The 18,449-nt window shown below is 39.6% G+C and overlaps 1 long non-coding RNA gene across 1 annotated transcript in view; it reads right to left on the bottom strand.

Moving 5' to 3' along the window:
- LOC134906718 (uncharacterized) overlaps positions 1-18,449 on the bottom strand; it is a 182,863-nt gene that overhangs the window by 74,925 nt on the left and 89,489 nt on the right. Inside the window, exon 2 of the long non-coding RNA XR_010175772.1 lies at positions 13,136-13,185. This is a non-coding gene — a long non-coding RNA (uncharacterized LOC134906718). The remainder of the gene's footprint in view (positions 1-13,135; positions 13,186-18,449) is intronic.

Below are 18,449 nucleotides of genomic sequence, written 5' to 3'. Positions count from 1 at the left end.
GAAGATCATCGCGGAATGGCTTACCCCAATTGGACTCTCCTGTGGATTTGTGGCATCGGACAACGCCAGCAATATTGTGTGTGCATTAAATATGGGCAAATTCCAGCACGTCCCATGTTTTGCACATACCTTGAATTTGGTGGTGCAGAATTTTTTTAAAAACGACAGGGGCGTGCAAGAGATGCTGTCGGTGGCCAGAAAAATTGCGGGACACTTTCGGCGTACAGGCACCACGTACAGAAGACTGGAGCACCACCAAAAACTACTGAACCTGCCCTGCCATCATCTGAAGCAAGAAGTGGTAACGAGGTGGAATTCAACCCTCTATATGCTTCAGAGGTTGGAGGAGCAGCAAAAGGCCATTCAAGCCTATACAATTGAGCACGATATAGGAGATGGAATGCACCTGTCTCAAGTGCAGTGGAGAATGATTTCAACGTTGTGCAAGGTTCTAATGCCCTTTGAACTTGCCACACGTGAAGTCAGTTCAGACACTGCCAGCCTGAGTCAGGTCATTCCCCTCATCAGGCTTTTGCAGAAGAAGCTGGAGGCATTGAAGAAGGAGCTAAAAGGGAGCGATTCCGCTAGGCATGTGGGACTTGTGGATGCAGCCCTTAATTCGCTTAACAAGGATTCACGGGTGGTCAATCTGTTGAAATCAGAGCACTACATTTTGGCCACCGTGCTCGATCCTAGATTTAAAGCCTACCTTGGATCTCTCTTTCCGGCAGACACAGGTCTGCTGGGGTTGAAAGACCTGCTGGTGACAAAATTGTCAAGTCAAGCGGAACGCGACCTGTCAACATCTCCTCCTTCACATTCTCCCGCAACTGGGGGTGCGAGGAAAAGGCTCAGAATTCCGAGCCCACCCGCTGGCGGTGATGCAGGGCAGTCTGGAGCGACTGCTGATGCTGACATCTGGTCCGGACTGAAGGACCTGACAACGATTACGGACATGTCGTCTACTGTCACTGCATATGATTCTCTCAACATTGATAGAATGGTGGAGGATTATATGAGTGACCGCATCCAAGTAGGCACGTCACACAGTCCGTACTTATACTGGCAGGAAAAAGAGGCAATTTGGAGGCCCTTGCACAAACTGGCTTTATTCTACCTAAGTTGCCCTCCCACAAGTGTGTACTCCGAAAGAGTGTTTAGTGCCGCCGCTCACCTTGTCAGCAATCGGCGTACGAGGTTACATCCAGAAAATGTGGAGAAGATGATGTTCATTAAAATGAATTATAATCAATTCCTCCGCGGAGACATTGACCAGCAGCAATTGCCTCCACAAAGTACACAGGGAGCTGAGATGGTGGATTCCAGTGGGGACGAATTGATAATCTGTGAGGAGGGGGATGTACACGGTGATATATCGGAGGGTGAAGATGAGGTGGACATCTTGCCTCTGTAGAGCCAGTTTGTGCAAGGAGAGATTAATTGCTTCTTTTTTGGGGGGGGTCCAAACCAACCCGTCATATCAGTCACAGTCGTGTGGCAGACCCTGTCACTGAAATGATGGGTTGGTTAAAGTGTGCATGTCCTGTTTTGTTTATACAACATAAGGGTGGGTGGGAGGGCCCAAGGATAATTCCATCTTGCACCTCTTTTTTCTTTTCTTTTTCTTTGCATCATGTGCTGATTGGGGAGGGTTTTTTGGAAGGGACATCCTGCGTGACACTGCAGTGCCACTCCTAGATGGGCCCGGTGTTTGTGTCGGCCACTAGGGTCGCTAATCTTACTCACACGGCTACCTCATTGCGCCTCTTTTTTTCTTTGCGTCATGTGCTGTTTGGGGAGGGTTTTTTGGAAGGGACATCCTGCGTGACACTGCAGTGCCACTCCTAGATGTGCCCGGTGTTTGTGTCGGCCACTAGGGTCGCTAATCTTACTCACACAGCTACCTCATTGCGCCTCTTTTTTTCTTTGCGTCATGTGCTGTTTGGGGAGGGTTTTTTGGAAGGGACATCCTGCGTGACACTGCAGTGCCACTCCTAGATGGGCCCGGTGTTTGTGTCGGCCACTAGGGTCGCTAATCTTACTCACACAGTCAGCTACCTCATTGCGCCTCTTTTTTTCTTTGCGTCATGTGCTGTTTGGGGAGGGTTTTTTGGAAGGGCCATCCTGCGTGACACTGCAGTGCCACTCCTAGATGGGCCCGGTGTTTGTGTCGGCCACTAGGGTCGCTAATCTTACTCACACAGTCAGCTACCTCATTGCGCCTCTTTTTTTCTTTGCGTCATGTGCTGTTTGGGGAGGGTTTTTTGGAAGGGCCATCCTGCGTGACACTGCAGTGCCACTCCTAGATGGGCCCGGTGTTTGTGTCGGCCACTAGGGTCGCTAATCTTACTCACACAGCTACCTCATTGCGCCTCTTTTTTTCTTTGCGTCATGTGCTGTTTGGGGAGGTTTTTTTGGAAGGGACATCCTGCGTGACACTGCAGTGCCACTCCTAGATGGGCCCGGTGTTTGTGTCGGCCACTAGGGTCGCTTATCTTACTCACACAGCGACCTCGGTGCAAATTTTAGGACTAAAAATAATATTGTGAGGTGTGAGGTATTCAGAATAGACTGAAAATGAGTGTAAATTATGGTTTTTGAGGTTAATAATACTTTGGGATCAAAATGACCCCCAAATTCTATGATTTAAGCTGTTTTTTAGTGTTTTTGGAAAAAAACACCCGAATCCAAAACACACCCGAATCCGACAAAAATAATTCGGTGAGGTTTTGCCAAAACGCGTTCGAACCCAAAACACGGCCGCGGAACCGAACCCAAAACCAAAACACAAAACCCGAAAAATTTCAGGCGCTCATCTCTATTACACAATATATAAAAGACTTGTAAATTTGTATATACTCTGAAAAACCGTAAATATATCTAATGAACGGTATCCACAATTGAAATAATTAAAGCAATGTATAGAATATTAGCTCAGTGTAGATATAGATTTGTAACACTGTTTAAAAAATGTATCCTTATTCTTACATGCTTATTAAGGTTGTATCGCTTAAAAAGTTTAACTTAGTGGCAGATCTTGCTACAGGTGCAGAGGCAACATGCACACTCTAGCTGGTGGAAACATAGAAGTCCCGACAGTAAATAAATGTCAATTATTGATAATATATAATTATCTGTCCTGGGGCTATAAACACCGAGCGTCCTCGGTGAAGTCCACTAAAGCCCACTGATTAATTAAACAGGGAGAAGGAGTGAGCTGAATTGCTCTAACAGAGGCTGCTGTATATTTACCGGCGTCTTTAAGATGGTTTGACCAGGGTTTTCATGTGATCTCCCGAGGGCTAGGGGAAGTCCTTTGATGCCCACTTAGATGAAATGACCGATATTTGTAGTCAGAGCTGCTGCTATTGATTGAATGCGCCGTGCAGTAGCTGTGGCCAGGGACGCCGTAAGTGGGTTACTTGTACGGAGAGTCCTCTGATAGCTGTGGGCGCCGTATGATAGCGCTGGCCGTAGCCATCCTTAATTGTAAGGAGAAACCTCTGCTGGCTATACGCGCCGTACAATGGCGCTGAACGAAGCCGCCGTTTGTTGCAGAGGTTTCAACGGGGAGAGAGCAGCCACTGGAAATATGAAATAAAGTGCAAGGTGGTAGCGTTGGCCGGAGCAGCCTCTTATAAATGAAGTGGATCTTCTGTGGAGTAACGGGAGGCGTCCCCGTGAATAAGCGATGCCAATGGATAAAGTTCAGTAGTTTGGTGATCAGAGTATATGGGGAGGAGCCTAACGCGTTTCGTCACGAATCACGTGACTTTTTCAAGGGAATACCTCCTCTAAGACACTTAACCATATTTATAGCATGAGTGTAAATCAAATCAGGTGAAACTAATAAACAATAAATACATAAACAGAAAGGTCAGCTCTCCACAGGGTATGCACAAAATTAAATTCTTAAACTTATATAAATAAATAAGAAAGATTTTTTGTATATAAAAATATAAAATATAAATAGAAAAATAGCTAAGTTAAAAATAACTGCAATACACAATTAACATGAGAAACATATATAAATTAAGAATATGTATATCAGACGGATAAATAGACTGCAAACAGGTGTAATAGATACTTGACAGAGAGACACACATTTGGCACTATTATACTGATATTATATCGTATAGAATTGATAATTAATTATATTCGGATCCTAGAAAATAGTAAGGATGGGCCATAGGAAGGTTTTAATGGGACTTAGAATTATCTGAATTTGATAAATTTAATTAATTAATGTATGTCCCCACTAATAAATTCAGCAGACTGGGGAAGGATTTATATTACTCAGGAAAAATGAAAACGGAATCTTATCATGACAAAGAGAATGGATCAGGGCATTCGTAAATGAATAAAGATAAAAATGAGAATAAAAATAAAAATAAAAATAGTTGATAAGTGTGTTCACATATAAGTTCACATAAATTAACCTATTTCTCTATATTAAATGAATGTACATATGTATATATATATAAATATAAACACATACATAGATACAGCCAACGGGCCAAAGGTCAATCCCCCGATGTAGGAGATTCTAAAGTTGGGGACCAAATAGTAGAATTATTAATTATAATAAAATTACATATGTATATAGATGAAAAAAGTTATAAAATAAATTACTACATATAGATTGGTAAAAAAATGACAAAAAGAAGAAGAAGGGGAAGAAGCTGGTCACATGGAGGAAACAGAGGAGGAGGAGGATGAGGACTAAGACCACCATGTATCTTGTCTAGAGAGGTGGAATGAGTATCCTAATATTAGGGATCAAATTCTATGGTTTCATTGAGGCCATCGGGAACGAGGGTCCTCAGCTTATGAATCCAAAAGTTTTCTCGTTGACAGAGTTTCCTATATCTATCGCCCCCCCTTGGGGTTGATGGAATGGTTTCGATGCCTATAAGGTGGATGTCTTGTGGATCTTTATGATGAAATTGAGCAAAGTGTCTGGAGACACTATGAAAGAAGTGTCCCTTGAGGATATTACGCCTGTGCTCCAGAAAACGGATTCTAAGTTTCCGTGTAGTACGTCCCGCATAAATAAGTTTGCAACTGCAAACTAATATGTATATAACAAAAACACTATTACAATTAATAAAATAATTAATGGTAAATTGTGTGTTATCTGTAGAAAAAAATACTTTAGTTTTGTTTTGTATATAAGAACATGTTGTACAGTGATTGGAGCCACACTTGAAACAACCTTTTGTTTTTGTTAACCACTGAGCGGAATTAAGGGAGGCACTTGATTGTCCTGAGGTTCTTCTATCTACAAAAAAGCTGGGAGCAAGATGTTGTTGCAGATTTGTAGACCGTTTAAAAATAATGGAAGGTTTTTCGGCAATTGCTGTTTTGAGAATAGGATCAGTGAGTAAAATAGGAAAATTGGTGGCAATGATCTTCCTAATTTTTGTCGAAGAATTGTTGTATTGTGAAAAAAAAATGCGGTTGGTCTTGTTTAAATTTTGAATCGGCCAATTTATATTGTAAAAGATCCTTCCTATCAGTCTGGTCGACTAGTGTCCGTGCTCCTTGAATTAATTCTGAGGGATAACCTTTATCACATAGGGATCGGGATAATTCATCTGCTTGTGTTATATAGTTATGATGTTCACTACAATTGCGCCTAATGCGTCGTAGTTGGACGTATGTAATGTTTCTAATCCAGGGCTTGTGATGTGAACTCTCATAATGTAAAAAGTTATATTTATCTACCTCCTTCCTGAAGGTTTTAGTGGATATAATTCCATCTATTATAGTGAGGGAGATATCAAGGAATGAGATGGAGGACTTACCTAACGTCCATGTGAATTGTATATTAAACTCGTTATTATTTAAATAAGAGGTAAAGTCAGAAAAAAGGTTTATATCTCCATCAAGAATAAAGAAAAGGTCATCTATATAACGGCCATAGTATACAAGGTCCGCGCCCAGACTCCGCCCCCAAAGATGTGCGTCCTCAAACGCTCCCATGTATAGGTTGGCGAAGCTCGGCGCGAACCTCGTACCCATGGCCGTTCCAAGAATTTGCAAGAAAAATTGGTGATTGAACAAAAAATAATTATGTGACAGTATAAATTTGATAGAGGCCAGAATAAATTCTTGAAGATCCTTAGATAAGATTTCAGATTTAGAGAGATATTGGGCAACAGTGGAGATGCCTTTATCGTGCGGGATATTTGAATATAAGGCCTGTACATCACAAGTCATAAAGAAGTAAGAATCCTTCCATTTTATTCTTGCAATGGAATTTAAGAAAGCTGTAGTGTCTTTAATGTGAGAAGGGAGAGTAGAAGCTAAGGGCTGTAAAAAATAATCTACAAAATGTGATAAGTTAGATGTGAGGGACCCTACACCAGAGATTATAGGTCTACCAGGAGGTGCAGTGAGTGATTTGTGGATTTTGGGCAAATGATAATAAGTGGGAGTGATAGGGTGCATGGGTATAAGGTATTTCATCTCATCCCTTGATATCGTTCCCTCCTTAAAGGCATTTTCAACAAGTTTGCTAAGTGACCTATGGAAATCACTAGAAGGGTCTGTTGATAATAAAGTGTATATTTTTATATCATTTAATTGTCTATAGGCCTCAGATAAGTAATCATCCGTGTTTTGTATTACAATGCCCCCTCCCTTGTATTGTGTTATTATGAATTCTTGAGTACCAACTTTTTAACATACTCTGACAAAGGAAACCAAGAAATGATTTCCAAAAGAAAAAAGTTCCTTTGTGGAGCACTCTTTTGTGTATATAATTAGTTAATAATTTAAATAATTTAAATAAAACATAACTTTTATTCACTCTTATTCATAAAAACTTTCTAGACATAATCATACAATATAACAAACATATATATAAAAATTATACTGCGCTCACCAAAATAATAATGGTAGTGGTGGTATTTTGGAGCATCAAATGATTAAATACATGTAACACATCAATACACCAATAGTTAATTAAGAGCTTTGAATGCTATTTCATAGTCATCTCCAGCTAAAGGTACCCTTGAAAATAATCTTAATGATTTTTCATATAATTTCTTCCTATGCTAGCTGTTAATACTAACATGCATGAAATTCTGGGCAATAAACCGCAAATACTGCTTTTGAACATGCTATCATAATTTGATAATTGACATGTAAACTACCCAGAAAGTAAATATTCTACATGGATAGTTATTTCTCGTAACAGTTATTGTCATAGCATGACCAATTGTCCTGCCCTGTACCCTCTCCCTTATTAGGTATCAAGTGCAAGTTGCAATGCACACACATAGGATAGAGAGGAACAGCGTGAAGGTATGCCACCCCTTCTGCTGCCGCCGTCTTCCATGAGCGGACGGGGGTGAGAGCGGGACCGGCAAGCGCTGTTCACGATGGAGAGATACAGTGATACGCCCTAACTCCTCCGTTTGTGGTGTTAGATGGTCCTGGTTACACTGGGCATTGCAGGAGCCAAATTCGCCACCGGGAGGAGGGCAGACACCGAAAATTGATAGGACAGAGACACAAATCACATATCAATTGCTTTGCTAATTGCTATGTCTAATGCTGGTTATATCAAATGATTTAATTCCTGACAGATCACACTGAAAGTGTCTAAAATGTATCCCAAAAGTAATAATGTAATACTGGGTATCAACATAAATGGAAATTAACTGTTATGCCTTTGATTGATTAGCGAAATAAGTAACAAAATGTCCCTAGCATAATTATTTTCGAATACATAACAGGTAGATAGAAAATTAAGGACAGCGTGAGAGTCTGCAGCCCTTTCTACTGCCTCCGTCTTCAGTGAGCGGATGGAGGTGAGAGCGGAGCTTGCAGGCACGCTGGCCGGAGAGAAAGATACAGTGTACAACCCGGCTCCCGTGTGCGGTGTTAGGTGGCCCTGGTTACATGCTGCATAGCAGGGACCAAATGCGCCGCCAGGAGAGGAGAAGACACCTGAAAGGAAAAAGACAGGGTTTCAGTGGCCGTTTGCTGATTCCCCGCTGCAGGGGGAATAGCTTGCACACATCTACACCCTCCAGCTAAAGAGTCAGGTACCCTGTCTTTTTCCTTTCAGGTGTCTTCTCCTCTCCCGGCGGCGCATTTGGTCCCTGCTATGCAGCATGTAACCAGGGCCACCTAACACCGCACACGGGAGCCGGGTTGTACACCGTATCTTTCTCTCCGGCCAGCGTGCCTGCAAGCTCCGCTCTCACCTCCATCCGCTCACTGAAGACGGAGGCAGTAGAAAGGGCTGCAGACTCTCACGCTGTCCCTAATTTTCTATCTACCTGTTATGTATCCGAAAATAATTATGCTAGGGACATTTTGTTACTTATTTCGCTAATCAATCAAAGGCATAACAGTTAATTTCCATTTATGTTGATACCCAGTATTACATTATTACTTTTGGGATACATTTTAGACACTTTCAGTGTGATCTGTCAGGAATTAAATCATTTGATATAACCAGCATTAGACATAGCAATTAGCAAAGCAATTGATATGTGATTTGTGTCTCTGTCCTATCAATTTTCGGTGTCTGCCCTCCTCCCGGTGGCGAATTTGGCTCCTGCAATGCCCAGTGTAACCAGGACCATCTAACACCACAAACGGAGGAGTTAGGGCGTATCACTGTATCTCTCCATCGTGAACAGCGCTTGCCGGTCCCGCTCTCACCCCCGTCCGCTCACGGAAGACGGCGGCAGCAGAAGGGGTGGCATACCTTCACGCTGTTCCTCTCTATCCTATGTGTGTGCATTGCAACTTGCACTTGATACCTAATAAGGGAGAGGGTACAGGGCAGGACAATTGGTCATGCTATGACAATAACTGTTACGAGAAATAACTATCCATGTAGAATATTTACTTTCTGGGTAGTTTACATGTCAATTATCAAATTATGATAGCATGTTCAAAAGCAGTATTTGCGGTTTATTGCCCAGAATTTCATGCATGTTAGTATTAACAGCTAGCATAGGAAGAAATTATATGAAAAATCATTAAGATTATTTTCAAGGGTACCTTTAGCTGGAGATGACTATGAAATAGCATTCAAAGCTCTTAATTAACTATTGGTGTATTGATGTGTTACATGTATTTAATCATTTGATGCTCCAAAATACCACCACTACCATTATTATTTTGGTGAGCGCAGTATAATTTTTATATATATGTTTGTTATATTGTATGATTATGTCTAGAAAGTTTTTATGAATAAGAGTGAATAAAAGTTATGTTTTATTTAAATTATTACAATTATTAACTAATTATATACACAAAAGAGTGCTCCACAAAGGAACTTTTTTCTTTTGGAAATCATTTCTGGGTTTCCTTTGTCAGAGTATGTGATATTCAGTTCCGTGGAGCACCTCCAGCTTCTATATCAAATTAGTGTAAGACAATCTTTGAAATAGCTGGTTCATATATATTGTATCTATTATTGTTTATTATTGCTTATGTTCTGTGCGGGATACACAATTCTCTTTGTATAACAACTTTTTAACATTAGATTATTTAATCTTAAATCTTTTTATCATCATAACCATCTAGCATTATCATAATTTATGTTTACATATGTTTTTAAGGTTTTTCACATTCATCATTTGATATCAAACTTGGTGCTGTAAGTCCTTATCTGAAGCAACACGTCTTGTAAGCCGTTTTTGTTAGATCAGACATGGATAATTAAAAAAACACACAAAAAAATATACATTTTAGCTTACGTTTATATAAACTTTATATTAACGTTATATAAAGTGGGTGGGAAATTATATAAAGTGGGTAGAACAACTGTCACTACCAATTAGCAAATTTTTATGTGCTAAAAAAGTGCTCTCTATACTACTTGTGTAAAACGTGCAGTGTCCCGCGGCATACCGGGCTGCCGGCTTCCGGGTGCATCATCTGATCTCTATGCTAAGGACGGGTCCCGTGGAGACCACTGTGTAAATAAACATAAGATAAAGTATATGAAGTAGAACTTGAATACTGAGTGTGAAGGTGATATCTAAAACCAATTGTCTAAGGCGGATTATATTTAAAACCTAATGTCACTACATATTATAATCTAGTAAATCTCCATTGTTAATTGAAAAAAATAGATTGATAGGATTAAATGGTATTTATATTCATAATTACAATAAACGTATTCTAAAAATGAATAAATTTTGTCAAACTATATCTATGGAGATATGTATACTAGAATTTATGATTAGAACTTGAAGATATTCCATGTGAACTTTTCATTCAGTCCATTTGGAGCTAGTTTTTCCAGTAAGTGTATCCATTTAGATTCTCATTTTGACAGACGTTTATGGTGATCTCCTCCTCTTGGGGAGATGGGGATGTGATTGATGATTTTACAACGAAATCCATCAGACTATGTCCTTGAGTTTTATAATGTCTGGTGACCGGTTGGTCAATGTCTTTTCCTACCAACATCAAAGCGACTGATGAATGATGTAAGGCCATTCGGTCCTGTAGGTTTTGTGTGGTTTGGCCCACATAAATTAGGCCACAGGGACATGTAATAGTATAAATTCTAAATGGTGTAGTACATGTTAAAACATGTGTTATGTTATATTTATATCCTGTGTGTGGATTCGTGAATTGATGTCCCGGGTCCATATATTTACAGGTGGTGCAGGATATACACTTGTAGCATCCTGTTTTTTAGTCATAAAGAATGAAGGGTTCTTTTTCATTAGTGGAGTTATATTCGTCTTGACCAATCTATACCTAATACTAGGGCCTCTTTTATAACTGGGCAAAATGGTAGTGTTTTAAAATATTGGCAAATCTTTGTCTCCTGGTATAATAGGCCAAAGGGCTTTGGTTGCTCGTGGAAAATCACTGCACTAGCTGTGGTGAAGGTGGTGACAAATGGTATCTTGGTTCTTTGTTTTTCTTTTTTCTGTACAGGTTGTAGCAGCTGATCTCGTGGAATAGACAACACTTCTCCCTGGTCTTAACTAAGTCTCTATAATTGTATACTCTAGTGGCAAATTTTTCCACTATATGAGATAAGACTTATGGCTTAAGGCAATGCCAAGATGTTTGTCATATGCATTTTTTAATTACTATAATGCATGACTTCCCACCACAGTTGCTGGGAGACTATTCTATGGATCTACCAACCCACTGGTATATTTATAATGGGTGCAGTGTGTGCGGTGCACACGGGTTCCTGAGTGAGTATTATTTGAAGTCCTCAGTCCTCAGTCCTGCGCCGACATCAGAGCGCTGTTAAATCACTGTGAAAATGGCACTTCGGCCAATGTCAGAGTTCTGCGCATGCATAGTAGAGAAATCACTGGGAAAATGGCCGCCGTGCACCTTCATCTCTAGTGCTCAGACTCTCAGCACAGCCGACAGAGAGAAAGGGGTCTGAACAGAAGAGGCTGCACCCGGGCTTCCTTCTCTCTAAAAGCTCCCCTGTACCAACCCTTCAGCAACAAAAAGTTCATACTGTATGTTACTTTTAAATCTTCCTCCAATTTCAAAGTGTTTTTTCTTATCCTACAAATTCTTCTACTTAAACAAATACAGCAAACCTGTACTCTATGTTAATACTTTTGATAGTTTTGAAAGCTTCCAACTTATCACCTCTGACCTTTCTTTCCTCTAAACTGTACATATTCAGGTTTTGAAGTCTTTCCTGATAAGTATGGATAAGCAGCTTATACAACATTTCAGTAGCCCTTCCCTGAATTTGTTCTTCTTATTACTGTCCTTTTGGAGATAGGGACTTCAGAATGTTACACAGTACTTTAGATTAAGTCTTAACAGTGACCTATAAAATGTCAATACAACCTTACTCTTCCTTCAAGAACTGACTGTTTTTACTGTTTGATTATACTTTTTTTTTATCTTCGCATCTAAGACTATAACTCCATGGTCCATATCATCTGTTGTAGACATTAGCTGACCATTAATTCTGTATTATTTAGGCAGTTTGCAATTTGTTTCCTTCAACAAATCTGCCCCATTCGGTTTTTAGATACTATTACTCCATTTAAAAAAAAATAAAAAAAAATACTTTTCACTATTGTATTTTAAAGAATGTTGAGTCACAATTATTAAGGTCTTTGCTTTTGATAGTGTCTAAATATGTTTATTAGTGTGTTTAGCCACTTTTAGACTACTTTTTTATACATTTTTAAACATCCTCTGATTGGATTTATCTATATTTCTAATATACAGTTTTTTAAGCATTTATAACGACTGCTGTTCCTCGGAGAACCTTATTGCATTTCTCTTCCTTTCCGCTTTTACTAAGATATCTGGTACAAATTTCTGTTGCATTTAATAAAGTCATTTTAGTTTATTACACCATCATGTTCGAGATTTATATAAATGATTTGTTTGACTAACTTTAGTCTCTCTAAAATACAAAATATTTGTTCAGATGTAATTCTGCTTTCCCATTGCTTGCATAATAAACCAGACTGACTGAAGATAACTATATCCCAGAGTAGCTCCTTCATATCATAATCCTGCTTAGTAAAATAGTAATTACAGTATTGTGGAAATAACTGTATTTATTTTCTATTGCCAGATATTTCCATGACAATTTTTTTTTTTTGCCAACATTTATAAGGAGCAGCTGTGGCAGAGAGAGGTGCTGCAGCACCAATGTAGAGAGAGGTGCTGTAGCAGCCGGGGCAGAGAGAGGTGCTGCAGCATTGAGACAGAAAGAGGTGATGCAGCAGCCAGGGCAGAGAGAGGCGCTGCAGCAGCTGGGGCAGAAAGAGGTGCTGCAGCAGCCATAGCAGAGTGCTGTAGCAGAACAGAAGTAACCCTGCTGCATCAGCTACAAGCAGACAGTGAGACATATAAAGAGAGTGGCAGAGCTCCGGCATGTGCTGGCTGACAGTGTCTAGTGCTGTCACCTCTGGCCCGCCCTGTTCCCTACCTAGTCTCAGAGTCCGAGTCAGTGTGCGCCCTCTGATTTTCCTGCTGCCTGTACAGTGCTCCGCGGTATAGCGGGCAGAAGGATGGGGTGGGCACACCATTTAACTTTTCCAGTGCCTGGAGCTTGTGCTCCACCGGAGCCACCCTCGCTACACCCCTGGTAATAATAATATTAATAATTCTGCACACACAATCTTCTACTAATTTTTTTTCTAACCTAAATCTGGAGGGGGGAAGGCGGGGTATCATCTTCTTTCTTCATGTGATCTAGTAGGGCGGAAAAAAAAATCCCTGTTCACAATGAGAACACTGCTGACATGTAGTTATTTGATAATATATATCATGAATTACATGTACCATTTTATTCATACAGTCATTAGTGGATGATCATGCATTAAGCAGTCACATATAAATACATGTATATATTGATTTGCATGACTTAGTAAATCAATACGACTAAACATACTGTATATATGCATAAATGGGAATTTTTTAATTTGAAGGCATTTCACATCTGTCATTGGTTCTTAACCATTTGTAGTGGTTAGGGTTTGGATTATAATCCCAGCACCTTTTATTGTACAAGATATTGCCATGGGTGTCCAAAGTGTGTGTGCGTGTGTGTGTGTGTGTATGGGGTGGGTGTGTGTGTATGGGGTGGGTGTGGGGGGGGGTCAACTTTGTCCTTCATCATGCTATGTGTATACATTCAGTACAAATATAATATAGAATATATTTAGCAAACATTTTTGATACATCCTGCTCTGGAAATGTATTTAAATTGTTTTATTCTATTAAAATGAATGTAGTAGCTAGCAGTGCAATTATTCTCTTTATATTTTAAATGGTAATTGTAGTCTACAGGGGAAGGGGGGATTCTCTGTCCCTACTATATAATCCCCTTCCCTGCACTTGCCTATGCTAAATAATTTATATTTATATATTTCAATACACAGTTTCAAAACCACTTATACTACAGTGTCTATATATAATTTCCATGTTTGTATCACAATTTACTAAAATATAAATTTTCTCCAGTCCAGCGCAGGCAGTAAAATGTCATACTACAGTAGTTTTCCTGTGAGTCAGAATAAAATTAAAGTACAATTCCCCTTTCAATTATAGGAAATGTTATTATGAAGCATCAAGTACTCCTCTCTAAATTATTACTATCATCTTTCAATTATATACAAGCTACACATCTCGGAAGGAATGTGTGAAGAGGAGTTTCAGCAAGAGGCAAAAATGCATCAATTTAAATCTAGTGACACGAATACGTGGAAAATGTTTCTAAAAAGTTTTCAAAATTGTTTTAGGAAACGTTTTTTCTCTACCAACAACAGCAAGCCAAGCCGCTGAAGAAGAAAACCCTGGGATGAAAGGTGCATTTTTGTGACAGATCTAAGGGAGGCTTTTTAAATATCACTGGCCAGAATACTGATAGTTATTCCTCTGGTAATGGCTCAGGGGTATTTAAAATTGAAGGGATTTGTAACACTTATTTTTGTGGACATACATTTATCCTCTTATTTTGCTTTCAAATGCCTCTTAGTTACACCGAATTTTGGAGATACTGTAGATTAAGCAGTGTTTTGAGACTTAAACGTAATGCATAATTTCTTGAATTAATTGACGCTTCATATATTTATAGAAGTAATTAAAAAGTGTGAAATTTTAATAAATGAGTGCGTATGCGTAGATATCACCAGCCACCTACTACAATGGCAGATCAGCTCCTTGTAGCACAAGGATGTTTTATAAGAAACAATACAGCAAACAACAAAGAACTAATATATATTTACTAATATGCTAAGTTAGTATAGTTATGCAATAAATATGAGACAAATGTTTAGTCACCCTAAATGTATAATTGCAGAGTCATGCAATATGACACTCTACAACTTCATCAGATTTGAGATATATACCCCTCAGGCTGTCTCCCCAAACTGTACAGTCCATTGACCAATAAGCTAAGACATTAGACATTTTTATCTGAACATATGATTTATGACTACAAGTCACAATATAAACTAGTGCATTTCACCCTCATTACAGCTGCTGCAGCACACTGCTGCTCCTCAGATAAGCGGACCACTGCCACTGATCCCTGGATCTCTACCATTACATGTTCTTTGTAGCTAACAGCCACTGGGGTTCATCCAGTTCTACGTGCAAGATAAATCCCTATTCATCCCAGCTTTTGCATCTAGTGCCATTTGTGGGGAAATCATTCATTTGTCTAGTGTAATGGTGTTGACAGTCAAGAGGTGGGATGTAATAGCATCCGAATTTGGCGAAGGTGAGGGTCTGCCTGCCGAACTCAGACCTTTTTTAAAGAGACAGTCATTTACAAGGCAAAGCCATGCCTAGTTGTTCCCGGTGGGAATATGTGTTTTTTTAGATTTCAAGGAATTAATGGATCGGATACCTCAATACATTAGTGACTGGTTACTAAACTGGGAAACCTATACCCATGCCCCTACTGAGATGGCTATGTTTTCCCCATACTCAGCTGCTGCTTTGATACATGCACCTAGAAAATCAATTCCATCTCATATATTCCTCAATGTATTGTTCCAAGATACGTATTTAGTGTGGAAGGCTATTTGTTCCAAGCTTGCGAAACCTCACAACTCTTTTAAATACATCCCTTTTACTGGAAACCCTATGTTTCCACCAGGGTTGGATAATCCCAACTTCCAACAATGGAAACAGAAAGTTATTGCATTAAAGACATTTTTGATACAGGAGGAGTTATTCTCCCATTTACTTCTCTCCACAACAAAGCAAATATTCTGCACAAGCAGTTGTATATGCAACTCCAAGCCACTGACTACGCTCGTTCTCTTAAATCCCAGGTTCAAACCTTAGATACACCTGACCCCTTTTATAAACTTTTATCATTCCTTGTATTACACCCCTATAAGACTAGATACCTTACTGCTAGAGATCTAGAGGGGAAATCACAGGTTAAATTATGGAAAACTACTATTATGTCCTCGAGTAGAGATGTGCCTTAGGTTACCTCACTGTTGCATACATATGACTCTACTCTTAGATTCTTTCGGTGCTCCTGGATACATGTGGTCCACATTAAAACTATTAATAGAGTCTCCATATCCCAAGCTCGTACGAATGTGATGGTACAAGAGGAGTCAGGCGATTGCATGAAATTTAAGTGCTCAAATGCCACATTTTTTCATAACTTTTGGGCCTGCCCCAAGTTTGGAAAGTTTTGGGACAAAGTCATGCACTTTATTAATTCTATTTTGCACCTACATCTTTATAGTGACCTGTTGACCTTATTAAGTGCCAACTTTACTAATTGGAACATACGCCCTGAAAATTTTTTGCATAATCACTTTGCTAACTATTATTGTCAATGTAGCCAAGAGGGTTATGTTATGCAATCGGGCCTCCTCCCTGCCGCCTTTTCTGGTTGTGGTTAAATCCATTATGCTTCAGACTTTATATTATGACAGGTAAGCAGTTTTTTCTACATTAGAGGCTGGAGTTGCATCCTTCTACAAGAAGTGGGGCGCATATATTGAATCACTCAACTCCCCTACACAATCTCAGATCCTAAAAGTGTTTGAAAGTAATTCTTGGTACAGATGGAGCCTCCCTTATCTTGGCTGGCTGAGGCGTTAGTTGCGATCGGGCATAAGCAGCGTGCCTGGGTGCAAGGAGGCACGCCTAGTCGTAGGGAGGCGCACAGAGCGTTTGGCGTTACCTTTGAGTGTAATACCTGTGATCATCCACCAGATGTCGCTTTTTAAAATCACCATTGCGCATGAGTGTGGTCTCCATTAAAATACAATACTGAACTACAGCGTAAGAACTACTTTACTAGTGCATCTCATTGCGCTACAATATGCTACAGTATGTCATACAGTATATAACAGTATATACAGTATGTCATACAGTATATAACAGTATAAACAGTATAACAGTATACACAGATGCAAATAGTACAGCATATACAGATGCAAATGAATGTATTACAGGTACAGTATGGTCTATTGATGTTAAGGATATGTGAGCATCCCGTAGTATTAAGTATAAAGGGAAGAGATAAAAGCTCCTCCCTAAGTTCCTGGATGCCAAATCACCATGCTTAGCATCTCTGTACAGTATTTTGCATTTGAGTACTAAATAGCACGAACAGCTTGTATCGTACAGTACTCTGCTGTAAAGGTTACAGCGGCAAGTGTTATCTTTCTAAGTATAATGGGGAGAGATAAAAGCTCTTCCCTAAGTTCCTGGATGCCAAATAACTGTGCTTAGCATCTCTGTACAGTATTTTGTGTTGGAGTACTAAATAGCGCAAACAGCTTGTAACGTACTTTGTTGTAATGACTACAGCGGCAAGTGTTATCTTTCTAAGTATAATGGGGAGAGCTAAAAGCTCCTCCCTAAGTTCCTGGATGCCAAATCACCGTGCTTAGCATCTCTGTACATTATTTTGTATTTGAGTACTAAATAGCATGAACAGCTTATAACGTACTCTGCTGTAAAGGCTACAGCGGCAAGTGTTATCTCTCTAAGTATAATGGGGAGAGATAAAAGCTCCTCCCTAAGTTCATGGATGCCAAATCACTGTGCTTAACATCTCTGTACGGTATTTTTAATTCGAGTACTGAATAGCACGAACAGCTTGTAACGTAGAGCGGCAAGTATTGTCTTTCTAAGTATAATGGGGAGGGATAAAAGATCCTCCCTAAGTTCCTGGATGCCAAATCACCATGCTTAGCATCTCTGTACAGTATTTTGTATTTCAGTACTAAATAGCATGAACAGCTTGTAACATACTCTGCTGTAATGGCTACAGCGGCAAGTGTTATCTTTCTAAGTATAATGGGGAGAGATAAAAACTCCTCTCTAAGTTCCTGGATGCCAAATCACCGTGCTTAGCATCTATGTACAGTATTTTGCATTTGAGTACTGAATAGCATGAATAGCTTGTAACGTACAGCGGCAAGTGTTATCTTTCTAAGTATAATGGGGAGAGAGAAAAGCTCCTCCCTAAGTTCCTGGACGACAAATCCCTGTGCTTAGAGTCTCTGTACAGTATTTTGTATTTGAGTACTAAATAGCATGAACAGCTTGTAACGTATTCTGCTGTAAAGGCTACAGCGGCAAGTGTTATCTTTCTAAGTATAATGGGGAGAAATAAAAGCTCCTCCCTAAGTTCCTGGATGCCAAATCAAAGTGCTTAGCATCTCTGTGCAGTATTTTGCATTTGAGTACTAAATAGCATGAACAGCTTGTAACGTACAGCGGCAAGTGTTATCTTTCTAAGTACAGTATAATGGTAAGAGATAAAAACTCTTCCCTAAGTTCCTGGATGCCAAATCACTGTGCTTAGCATCTCTGTACAGTATTTTGTATTTGAGTACTAAATAGCACGAACAGCTTGTAACGTACTCTGCTCTAAAGGCTACAGCGGCAAGTGTTATGTTTCTAAGTATAATGGGGATAGATAAAAGCTCCTCCCTCAGTTCCTGGATGCCAAATCACCGTCCTTCGTA

Source organism: Pseudophryne corroboree, chromosome 1 (genome assembly GCF_028390025.1).
Source record: "Pseudophryne corroboree isolate aPseCor3 chromosome 1, aPseCor3.hap2, whole genome shotgun sequence".
Lineage (NCBI taxonomy): Eukaryota > Metazoa > Chordata > Amphibia > Anura > Myobatrachidae > Pseudophryne > Pseudophryne corroboree.
The sequence above is the reverse complement of the archived record's forward strand: the minus strand, read 5'-3'. Positions and strand labels throughout refer to the sequence as shown.